The following is a 12,834-nucleotide window of genomic DNA, read 5'->3' on the forward strand; positions in this document are numbered from 1 at the left end:
AAATGACTGCCACAGCCAGAGCTGGGCCAGGCTGGAGTCAGGAGCAGGGAACTCAATCCAAGTCATCCATCTGATGGCAGGGACTCAATGACACGGACCATCACTGCTGCCTCCCAAGGTGCCTGCTAGCAGGAAGCTGGAATCAAGAGAGGGGACTTGAGCCCAGGCACTCTGAGATGGATGTGGGCATCTCGACTGGCCCCCTAAGCATCAAGCCAAATGTGCACCCCAATATCTTTATCTTGATTTTATGTTCTCTCGGTTTTCCTTAGAGTTCCACTTAAATGTATTCTCCCTTGGATATCTTGTGATTTATTCCTCATTTATCTTTTTCTTGGATTTTTTTAAAAGTTTATTCTACTTTCATTACATTTGTTTCACTGCATAGATACTTCTGTGTCTATTTCTGTTATTTGTTTTAGAGTTCTGATTCTAGGCTCTTTAATGTCTCAATGTTTATTTGACATTATTTAAATCAGTTTGAGTGTATTATGTACTATGGTTCACATTTTAGGGGAATTTTCAACAATAAAGCATTTTGACTCATAAGTTCTAATTTTTCCTCTTCCAGTAAGTTTATATGAGGTTTTCATGATTTTTAAAATCTATTCCTGGAAAGAATTTCTAGTTCATGTGTATTATCTCCTCGCATTTTACTGGAATGCTTCTTAGAAATTCCTAGTAGTGGATGCTGCTGCCGGTGGTATTTAGGAGAAGGGTTGGCATGTCTTCTCCTTCATTTCTACAGAATCTAGTTTTTTCTGTTTACTTCCTTATATTCCTTCATTGCCACCTCCCAGGGGTCCCACCCTGTAATTATTTATTTCTCTCTCATCCAGAAGTGGTATTTTTCTCTTCTCTCTTCAAACAGTTCTCAGGCCACTGTTCTATCCCTGATTAAAACTGGGGTGGTAGGTTTTAGGAACAATATTCATTTAGCCTCTGAACTTTCTGGGCAGACTTGAGAACTTTGCCAACTTCAGTAGCCTTTGTGTCCACAGTCTTGAAGAAACTCAAGACAACTGTCTGGGTCATTTTGCTGTTCAGGATAAGATACAGAGGAAAATAGAGAAGCTCTCAACACACAGGAGCTTACCAGGAACCATGTTAACAAAGAAGCATCGCCAGGTTTCAAGAATTTAGGGCCATCTTCCAGTTCAGCAAACTTGTAGGCTCTTTGATCCGTGTGGACATCTAGTACAGGGGCATAGCCGCCACTGAGTTTTCATGATGGGTCAGGGTAATGTCCTGAGCGGTGAGGCCAGCTGCTGCCACTGGTGGTCATTTTTACTATCACCAACACTGTTGCCATAAGAACATCTTTGAAAGAGCTATTCCTCCTCTGGGTCTCCCACATGGGTGCAGGGGCCCAAGGACTTGGGCCATCTTCCACTGCTTTCCCAGGCCATAGCAGAGAGCTGGATTGGAAGTGGAGAAGCCGGGACATGAACCGGCACCCATATGGGATGCCGGCACTGCAGGCAGCGGCTTTACCTGCTACGCCACAGTGCCAGCCTCTGAAAGATACATTCTTGACCCTGAGGCCCACGTTATCCATCAAGAAGAACTTCACTGAAGGCTCCATGGTATATTTCAACAGGCTTTCTTAAACAGATAAGAACAGATACTACACTTGATCTTAGCCAAAAGGCCAACAAGTGATCAGATTTAAAGCTGTGACATTGACTGGAGCAAAGCTGCCCATTATGCTGGGTTTGAGAGTGTCAGTGTCTACTTGGCCCACAGGGCAGTACGAATACCACTGACTTGGAAGACATGCTGGACAGGTAGACATGGGGGCTTGTCAGTTGATTGTGGGATGCAATCTTGAGTGTTGAGCAATTGTGTCTACAGACATTGCATGTGATGGGACCTGCTGAACTCATACACGAGTTTAGTGTCTATTGTGATGTGTTGAAAGGGTGCAAACATACAGTTATGGAGTTTAGACCTGGGGCTTCTGGGAGATGGTTAGTGTTAGATCATTAGGATGGAGCCTGCATCATTGCCACCTCATGGCTCTATAAGAAGATGGGGAGTGAGCAGGAAGTTACACAAACTTGCAAACTCCCTGTCTGTTGTCATGGGATACCCTGGGCCACCGTTGGGACTCTGATAGGAAGAAGGCCATCATGAGGTGAAGCGCCTAAGCCTTGCTCCTCCAGAATTGTGACCCAAAATAAACATCTTTTCTTTATCAAATAACTTGATTCAAGTATTTCATTATCATAATGAATAATGAACTTGACATACCATCTTTGGGTACGTTTGGATGGCTTTCCATCCTCTGAACCAAAACTTGTTAGCACTCAGCTCCAGCCTGTTGTCACTCTTCCAACCAGCAATGGGGCACAAATGCTTCTGTGTTGGGATTGTAGCCAACTTTGCTGGCTGTAGGGTAGCACAGTGGCATCGATTTTGTTAACATCTACAATTAGCTGTTTCAAACCCAGTGGTAAGCCAGAGGGACTACTCAAGGGTCTGCCTGTTCTTGGGGAGACTAGCTTCAAATTCACCAACACCAGCAGCAGCCACAATCAGGACAGTGTAACTAGCCTGAGATATGCCTGTAACCGTGTTTGTGATAGAGTCTCTGTTTTGGAGTCTCTGTGGTAGTCCCATAATATTTGCTGGCCTCAAATTTCCCCAGAGGGCTATCGGTGGTTAAACCATACTCAGGCTCAGCTTTCGTTTTATCTCAGACCCACGCATAGTTGATGAAGCTCTGTCCCAGCTCATCAGCCTCCTTTTCAAATTCAGTGATTCTTTGGTTGACCCCATCACACTTTTAGGACAATGCCAGCAGTAGTGGACTTGCCCAAGTCTCCACGTCCGATGACGACAATGTGTATACGAGTCTTCCTTGCCTGTTGTGGCTCTGAGTAAGCACTAGTTTTCTTGAGCCCTGTGTTAGGGTGGCAAACCCATTGAGAAAAAGCTGTTCATATTTTGTTTAAATCCTCACCTGTCTTCTCTTTTTAAAGTGTTGTTAGCCTCCTCTCTGTTCTATACATCCACAGGCTTGCATTGCTAGTGGCAACTATGTTGGAATGTGAGTTTTATTTCTTTCAAGCAATTTGAAATTCGGGGTATTCTCTAGTTCATAAGCTATGCTTAAGGAATGGTCAGATTTTGTTTTATTTGTATTGCTTGGGGGTCTTATGGATTTTTTTGAGGACTTATTGGAAGATTTCAGTTCTGGTTGCCACTGTTACCCTTCAGTTAGTTTCTCTGAAATATACATTTTATAAAGAGGACCTTTGATGCTGGGTTAAGTGAGTTCTAGGAGTCAAGAACGAAGTCTGCTTGGTAGTCCAGGTGACAGATGTTGACATGGACATGGGGAGGCATAATGTCACAGATAAGAAATGAAGAGGCACTCAACCATTTACTCTAAAAAGTGTCCCACTTTGAACAGTCAATTACATGATTATCCAACTACTTATCAGTTTTCAAAATACGAGTTGGTTCACTAGCAAATTTTATAGGTGACTGAAAAGTTCTTTATCTTTTGTTTCATTATGAGTTCATACATTTTGGATTGAATAGAGAAAAGATAATCTGTAATCTTGTGTGTGTGTGTGTGTGTGTGTGTGTGTGTGTAATCTTTTGACATGCCTAGTTACTTTAAAATTGTTTACTTGCGGGACAGGACAACTGGCTGAGAGAGAACTCTCCCTCTTTTGGTTTACTCCCTGATGCCTGACACCTTGGGGTTGGCCAAAATCTGGGAGCCAGGAATTCAATCCAGGTCTCCCATGCAGCTCAATTACTTGAGCTATCATTGTTGCCTCATGGAGTCTGCAATAAGAATTGAGAGCCAGAACTGGGTCTTGAACCCATTACTCAGATATGGAATATGAGTGTCCTAACCAGCCACTTAACCATCAGGCCAGATGCTTACCATCTCATCCACATTTAAATTTTATGTATATTCTCTGACTTTGTCCACTGGCTTACTTATTTTTATCCAGTTGTAATTAAAAGGTATAGTTAGTTTACATTCTAAAATTGTGGAATGCAAGCTCCCTGAGAGTGAGAATTCTACTGTTTTTTTTTTTTTTTAGACTTAATTTATTTTAAACGCAGAGTTGGCATGGTTAAAGGGTTCTGTTTTTCTCCACAGCAATTCTTAGTTCTTCTGAAACTAGTATTTATCAGTCTTTAAAAAGTGACATCTTGGGCAGGGGAAATGCACTGTTAACATTTCTTGGAAGTAATTAAGAAAATTATTATTTATGTCCTGTCAATCTGGGAGGGACATGACAACAGGCTTCTTCTTTTGAAGCTGGATTCCCTGATATTTTTAATGAGGTTTGAAATGACACAATGGAAGGAACGGCATAAGCCGTGTGATGGGGAAGCACCTAAAGGATGCTCTTAGAATTCAGAATGAACTTAGTAATTGAAGGGCTGTGAAATGTAAGAATGCGATGCAGTGCAATTCATTGCTGGGAAGAAAAAGTAGACCATCCTAACATAAAATAGGGACTTAGAGACAGATAAGGTTACACGTGAATTTCAAGGGTATGGTAAGGCTCATTTGAGTCAGCAATGCTAGTAGGATATGTTAAGAAGGAAAGTATTTAATGTTAAAAGACACGTTATGTAAGTGTTGGAACCAGATGTATTAGAGATCAGTCTTAACATGTAGGACAGAGATTACAAACTGGGAGCTCACAAAACCACCCCTGGTCCCTTTCGTTTGAGCTACAAAAAGAGATGGGGAGAAGGGGGAGGGACAGGAGAGAGAGAGGAAGAAGGAAAGGAACAGGGAGGGGGAGGGGAAAATGAGAAGTTAGTTTCTAACTTTTAAAACCAAGAGTTTCAACATAAAATCCAGGAAAGTGCCTCTTAGGAAAGTTGCAAATTTGGCAATAGCGTGCCAGTAGTGTGAATAGCCTGTCAACAGTCCACAAGAGGGGACCAGCAGCTGCCAGCTGAAATCCGGCTGTGTCCCTCCCGTCTTCCTGGACCTCATCACTTCCCAGCTCCAAGGCATGGAATACAGTTCCAGTTCTTTCTCTAGCAGTTGTTTGTCCCATGCTGGGCCCACACCTGTCTTAAATGCCTCCTATGCAACCCACTGTTGAGGGAGCGATTCTTGAACTAAGATTGTGGTGGTGGCTGAAGACCCAGTACCCGACACTGGATCCAGGAGGCTGACCCAGGGGACGATGCACGCCTCATAGGCTACGTGGGGGCTGCACCCAGGCACACAGTGACAAGCAGAGGTGGGGAGGCAGGCTTTGTGGTATCAAAGGGTTGGCTCTTGGTTTGCACAGGGAGATGCAACTGGCTTGTTGGAAGGCTTCCATAGGCTGACAGCAACCTGAAACTTACTACTGAAGTAGCAGCAGGAACTACACCTGGCTTCCTGGATAGAGAAGGTTGGGTGGCTGGGAACCTTATTCATGGAGCAGAGTAGGCGGAGAACTTGCAAGTTGGACATTTGGGGTCCTGATCTCACCAGATATCAAAGTAGCATATAATTTTGGGCCTTGTCTTTAGGTCTTGCACCAAATATACTGATGTACCCATTTATCTTGTTTTCCTGCCCCATGAAGAATTTTTCTAAGTTTGTGAAATGTCAGAACACCTGCAAAGAGGGTTGTACTCTCTTGCTCTCTGGCGATTAAAAAGAAATATGATGGATGAGGGGTTGGGGCAGTATTGAGGTGCAGTAGGTTAAGACTCTGCTTGTGACACCAGCATCCTATATGTGAGTCCTGGCTGCTCTTCTTCCAATCCAGCATCCTGCTAATACACCTGGGAAGGCAACAGGTTATGGCCCAAGTACATGGATCCCTGCCAACCATGTGGGAGACCCAGATGGAGCTCCTGACTCCTGGATTTCACCTGTCCCAGCTCTGGCCTTTGCAGCCATTTGGGGGAGTGAACCAGCACATGGAAGGTCTTTCTTTCTCTTGTCGCTCTCTTTTTGTCACTCTGCCTTTCAAATATATTAAATATATTTAAGAAAAAAAACCAAGAAAATGATTATTTTTAGCCTGTACGATTTTTTTGATTTTTTTTCTATACACAAAACAGCATTTAAATTGGTGTTATGAAAAAGTTCATGATGGGATTAATAAAGAAATAAGTTACCAAGGAAACACTTAATCCCTTGGCCAATATTTGTCTGTTTGTTCAAAGATGTTTGCCAGCATGTACTATGTCAAGTCTTAAAATGTTAAAGACAGTAAGTCTCATTCTCTACCCTCCGAAGAGCTCACATTATGCTTAATGAGATGGAGACTACACTAATGAACACTAGGCATGCCAGGTGGCTTTCAGGATGTGAACAGGGAGTGTGTAGAAGGGAAGGGGATCGTGATCTCGGCAGCTTTCATGTATACAGTACATTATTAACGATCACTAACAGGTACGATAGATCTGTTGAACTTATTTTTTCTCTTGAACTGAAATTTTGTGTCCTTTGACCAATACCTTTTCCTGCCCCTCCAACACCCTCCAATCAACTTATTGTGGAAGAAAATCAGGGTGCCATTACATCTCATTACTGGAAAATAATGAGTTTTTTTCTTAATATTTATTCCATTTATTTGAAAGTTAGAGAGAGGGTGAGACAGATCTTCGATCCACTGACTTACTCCCCAAATGGCTGCAATGGCCCAGGATGTGCCAGGCCAAAGCCAGGATCCAGGAGCTTCTTCCAGGTCTTCCACATGGGCGCAGGGGCCCAAGCACTTGGGCCATCATCTGCTACTTTCCCAAGTGCATTAGCAGGAAGCTGGATCAGCTGGGACTGAAACTGGCACCCATATGGGATGCTAGTGTCACAGGCAGTGGCTCAACCCATTATACTACAGCCATGGCCACAATAGGAGGTTTTAAATTGCCGTTTAGTATGACCCAATTTCAGTCCAGAGTGTATACTACTTAGAATTATCACATGTCTGAAAAACACAGCAAAGCTAAACCAATTAGCGACCTTGTGTTGGGAGGATGGCAGTAGAGACCTCTGATGGTCTGTGGTGTTTGCTCTTCTCTTCCTCCACTGTGATGGGATTGGAGTCAGTTACCTGATGACACATGGACATGTCCCACTTCTGAAGTGGGGCTTTTGGAGAAACTGATTTACAATAGCACAATCAGGATGTTGACACTGATATAATTCATGGACTTTCCAATCTAATCTATTTTTTTCTATAGCACTTCTTTCCATCCTGTGCATGCTATATTTTACTCACTCTATTATCTTAGTCTCCTCTACTGGACTGCAAGCTGTAGGAGAGCAGTTTAGTTCACATTATTATTTTAGAACTTGTGGGGCCAGCTCCATGGCACAGTAGGTTAATCCTCTGTCTATGGCTCCGGCAGCCCATGTGGATGCCGGTTCTAATCCCGGCTGCCTCTCTTCCAATCCAGCTCTCTGCTGTGGCCTGGGAAAGCAGTGGAAGATGGCCCAAATGCTTGGGCCCCTGCACCCACGTGGGAGACCAGGAAGAAGCACTGGCTCCTGTTTTCAGATCAGCACAGCTCTGGCCATTGCAGCCGTCTGGGGAGTGACCTAGCAGATTATAGACCTCTTTCTATGTGTGTCTCATTGTCTATAGCTCTACCTCTCAAAGTCTTTTTTTATTTTTAAAGAACTTGTTACAAAAACTGGCATGTGGGTTCTTGTTTGATTATTTGGGAGGCAGAGAGAGCTGGGAGCCAAGAACTCAGTGCAGATCTCCCAAGTCTGTGATAGGAACTCTGTTACTTGAGTGATTGCTGCTGCCTCTCAGGGTCTGCATTAGCAGGAAGCTGGATCACAAACGGAGAAGCTGGACTTCAACCAGGACTGGCCCAGCCCTGGCATTGCTGGCTTTTGGAGAGTAAACCAGGATTAGAAGATGCTCGTTCGCTCTCGCTCTCGCTATGCTTTTCAAACCAATGAAAATAAACTTAATAAAGGGGAATAAGTGAGACTTTTTTCACCAGGAAACGCTGCTGTGGTTTGTGGTGAGATCTGTGGGCAGCAGCATTCCTCCTTGAAATGGTAGAGCATTCATAATCCACGGTCCAGAAAAGCCAGAGGAATCTGACCTTCTACACCAGAAGCTCCCATTCGGTGTCCTAATCAATTAGAGGTGGGGGAGGGGGAGGGGGTAAGCTGGTGGAAAATCTGGAAATCCATTTAAAAATTAATCAGTATTACAGCATTGAGATAATAAATGCTAACAAGTGAGATCCAAGTGATACAATGATTGTGCAGGGTCATTAATTCCTTCTTCTAACGACCAATCAGGACCACCCCAGATGTCAAAGTCCCAGATCTTCCAGCTGCCCACTGGTGTTGAGAATATAACAGCCAGTTCTAAGGGGGATGTTGTTGAAGAGGATTCTGGTGAAACCGTGCTTTCCCCAAAGACTTGTTTGGCTAAAAGCAGCAAAGGTTAAGGAAGTGAATACAAGAGTGGATGGTGTGGATCCAATTTTGACCATAGGATAAAACCTGTTGGTCATGGACAAATAATGAGAAACTTGAGGAATACAGATACCCTGTACGGCCTCTTTGGGAGATACTTTGTGGATTTTTTTTTTCCAGATTTATTTATTTATTTGAAAGTCAGAGTTACACAAGGAAGGAGAGGCAGAGACAGAGAGGTCTTCCATCTACTGGTTCACTCCCCAGTTGGCTGCGATGGCTGGAGCTGCGCCATCTGAAGCCAGAGGCCCCCTCTGGGTCTCCCACATGGCTACAAGGTAAGCACTTGGGCCATCTTCTGCTTTCTCAGACCATAGCAGAGAGCTGGGTCGCAAGTGAAGCAGCTGGGACTCAGACTGGCGCCCACATGTGATGCGGCACTGCAGGCGGCAGCTTTACCTGTTAAGCCACAGTGTCAGCTCAGCGGTGTTTCAATTAATCTGTGTATTCTGTCAATCAACTCTCACATTGCTAGGCATTTAAGAGATACCTGTACACATTGGTTATAGCAGAGATATTAACCTTAAGTTTTTCTTTTTTTGACTCTGAATTTGGGACTGATTTCTCATAGTTTGAGGCTAAGAAAATGTTTTAAAATTTCAATTTATCTTGGGGAGAGAGTGAGTGAGAGAGATCATCCACGTGGATGGCAGGAATCCAAATTCTTGAGCATTATCTGCTGCCTTCCCAGGATGCATATTAGCAGGAAGCTGGATCAGAAGCGGAGCTAGGACTTGAACCTGGCACTCCAATATAGCATGTCAGCATTCTAAATGGTGTCTTAACTGCTCCACCAAATGCCTAACCTACCCTAAGAAGAAATATTTACCTACAGTTTTTTCTTATTTTATTGGCCATGGGGAGTTTCTGTAACCTGTTGGAAGCTCTGTCTAGATAGCTATGATATTTCCTATATCCATGAAGGATAGCATCACAGTAGGTCAAAACAACATTTACTTTAGATAGTCAAGTTATGAAGTTTGATATTTACTTTATAATAGCAAAACTGAAAATGAGTTTGTAAAAATTCCAAAACTTATGTGGAAAAGGAAGAATACAAGATTATTTGTGCTTTATGGTTATTTATATACTACATAAAATATGTGTATAAGAGGTGAAGATACTTTTGGTTGAATACTGTAATCAATACACAATTATTCTTAAGTGCTGAAACTTAACTGAAAAGTGATCGCTGTTAAAAATAAGAGTGGGAATGAGAGAGGGAAGAGATGTGCAATTCGGGACATGCTCAAGCTGACTTACCTCAAACGGTAGAGTTAGAAACATACCAGGGGATTCCAATTCAATCCCATCAAGGTGGCATGTACCCATGCCATCTCACTAGTCCAAGTGATCAATTTCAGTTCACAATTGATCATAATGAAAGGACTAAGAGTCAAAGGGAGCACATAAACAAGTCTAGTACCTGCTAACACTAACCGATAGAATAAATAAAGGGGAGAGTGATCCAACATGGGAAGTGAGATACTCAGCAGACCCATAGAATGGCAGATATCCTAAACAGCACTCTGGCCTCAGAATCAGCCCTTAAGGCATGTGGATCTGGCTGAAAAGCCCATGAGAGTATTTCAGGCATGGAAAGCCAAGACACTCTGGAAAGAAAAAAAAAAAAAACTAAATGAAAGATCTCCACGAGTGAGATCCCAGTGGAAAGAATGGGTAATCAAAGAAGGAGGTACCTTTCTCTGGAGGAGAGAACTTCCACTTTGACCATGGCCTTGTCTAAATATGATCAGAGTCAGTGAACTCAGGGGGCTTCCATAGCCTTGGCAGCTCATGACAAGAGCCTAAGGTGATTACTGATGCCATAAACAAGAGTGTCAATTTGTTAAGTCAACAACAGGAGTCACTGTGCACTTATTCCTCATGTAGGATCTCTGTCCTTAGTGTGCTGTACATTGAGATTTAATGCTATAACGAGTACTCAAACAGTATTTTTCACTTTATGTTTCTGTGTGGGAGCAAACTGTTGAAATCTTTACTTAATGTATGCTAAACTGATCTTCTGTATGTAAAGAGAATTGAAAATGAATCTTGATGTGAATGGAAGGGGAGGGGAGAGGGAGTGGGAAAGGGGAGGGTTGCAGGTGGGAGGGACATTATGGGGGTAAGCCATTGTAATCCATAAGCTGTACTTTGGAAATTTATATTCATTAAATACAAGTTAAAGAAATAAAAAAGAGGTGAAGAATAGTTATTGCAACATGTTTGTAATAGCAGGAGAATGGCAACATCCTATATGAACATCAGTATGGAACTGATAAAAATTCATACAATGAAAATGGTGTAGCTGTGAATAAAAAAGGGAGGCATTCTATGTATTCATATGAAACAATATTTCCAGGCCAGTGCTGAGGCCTAGTGGGTGAAGCCATCACCTGCAATGCCAGCATCGCATGTGGGTGCTGATTTGAGTCCCGGTTGCTCCACTTCTGATCCAGCTCTCTGCCATGGCCTGGGAAAACAGTAGAAGACAGCCCGAGTCCCTGGACCCTTGCACCTGCTTGGGAGACCCGGAAGAGGTTCCTGGCTCCTAGCTTCGAATCGGCCTAGCTCTGGCCATTGTGGCCATTTGGGGTGTGAACTAGCAGATAGAGAATTTCTCTCTTTGCCCCTCTCTGCCCCTCTGTTAACTCCTTTCAAATAAGTAAAATCTTTAAAAAAGAAAACAGTACCCCAGATAAAATAGCAAAATGTAAAAGGGGGGGGGACCCATAGGACAGTGTGTATGGTATGCTCCGTGCGCCATATGCGTGTTTATATGCATGAAATACAAATATGCTTGAAAAGGCCCCGAGTGCTTCCAAATGAAACCCAAAGCACATCATGTTTGCCTCTGGGAGAGGAGGGAAATGACTCACTTCTTATACTCTTTTCTATATCATGTACGTGTGGTTTTATTTAAGATTTCATTAATTTATTTGAGAGGGAGAGGGAGAGAAAGGTCCCATCTGCTGTTTGACTACACAAATGCCCACAATGGTGGAAGCCGGGAGTCAGGATCAGTCTGTGTCTCCCACATGGGTAGCGGGAACCCAGCTGAGCCATCCACCACCTCCCAGGGTCTGCATTCCCAGGAAGCTGGAGTCAGGGACTGGATCTGGGTGCTGCACTCCAGTGCTTCTGATGTGGGATGTGGGTGTCTTACCCAGCATCTTGGTTGTTAAGATAAAACCCACCCCGTGTTGTGTGTGTGTGTGTGTGTGTTTTTTTTCCAGTTTAAAAACAAAAATTGAAACAGTCTCACTCAGTGAAGGGTAGTCCCAGAGAGACACTGGAATCATTCCATTCAACCTCAGGGTGCAGGAACACACGCTTGGAAAAGTTTGTGTGGAAGATGGGCATGGTTGACATGAGCCTCTCCGAAGAAAATGTGATCCAGGAAGGACAGGACCTACCTAACTGACATTTTGGTCATAAATGATCCGGTTGAAAAAGGAAATGCAGAGTATATTTTTCCCAGAGAGCTCTCTGACAAACTCGGATTCTAAAAGAATATGAATGAAAGGTAAAGAGAAGAACTCAGGTTAAGAGGAGAAGTTAGAGTACACAGAAGTGCATCCGGGGTGTCGCGAAGAGCTGTGCCACTCAGGAGTCAGGTGTGGCGACACTTGCGAGTGTCTAAGGACTGTGAGTAGCTCCCACAGGTGGAGCACATCCCATGGGCCAAGCTTTGCTTGGGTCAGCTCCTTGGACCTTTTTGACAGTCCCATGAAGTAGGCACAATTTCTTTTTTAAAAAAGATTTATTCATTTACTGGAAAGTCAGTTACATAGAGAAGGAGAGGCAGAGAGAGAGAGGTCCTCCATCCACTGGCTCACTCCCCAGTTGGCTGCAATGGCCAGAGCTGTGCTGATCTGAAGCAAGGAGCCTGGAGCCTTCTCCATGTCTCCCGTGCAGGTGCAGGGGCCCAAGGACCTGGGCCATCTTCTAGTACTTTCACAGGCCACAACAGAACTGGATTGGAAGTGGAGGAACCAGGACTCGAACTGGTGGATGCGGCACTGCAGGCAGTGGCCCCACTCGCTATGCCACAACATCAGCCCCAGGCACAATTATTATCTCCTTTTACTGACAGGAAAGAGACCTACAAAGAGGCCAAGTCAAGTCATCTATGATAATGCCACCAGAAGGAAGGAGACTGGCAGTCCTTTTAATTATTATGTTATTCCTCCTGTAGTTGCCAACAATTATGCTGACAGATGGAAGTGAAAACATTTAATGAAGTTAAAGGAAAAGTTCTATGTTAAAAAATTTTTTTAATCAGAAAATATGTAAGAAATTTCCATTGAACTTGAGAGTAACTCACAGTAGCTCTTGGTCTCGAGCTGAACTCATCTAAGTAGAGCATAAAGTATGAAGAATATGATGGACTT

General features: G+C 43.5%; 1 non-coding gene across 1 annotated transcript; it reads right to left on the reverse strand.

Moving 5' to 3' along the window:
- Positions 1–1,465: 1,465 nt before the first annotated feature.
- Positions 1,466–1,663, reverse strand: LOC127484074 (U2 spliceosomal RNA). The gene has a single exon (XR_007910847.2). It is a non-coding gene; the product is annotated as a U2 spliceosomal RNA (small nuclear RNA).
- Positions 1,664–12,834: the final 11,171 nt, after the last annotated feature.

Source organism: Oryctolagus cuniculus, chromosome 12 (assembly GCF_964237555.1).
Source record: "Oryctolagus cuniculus chromosome 12, mOryCun1.1, whole genome shotgun sequence".
Lineage (NCBI taxonomy): Eukaryota > Metazoa > Chordata > Mammalia > Lagomorpha > Leporidae > Oryctolagus > Oryctolagus cuniculus.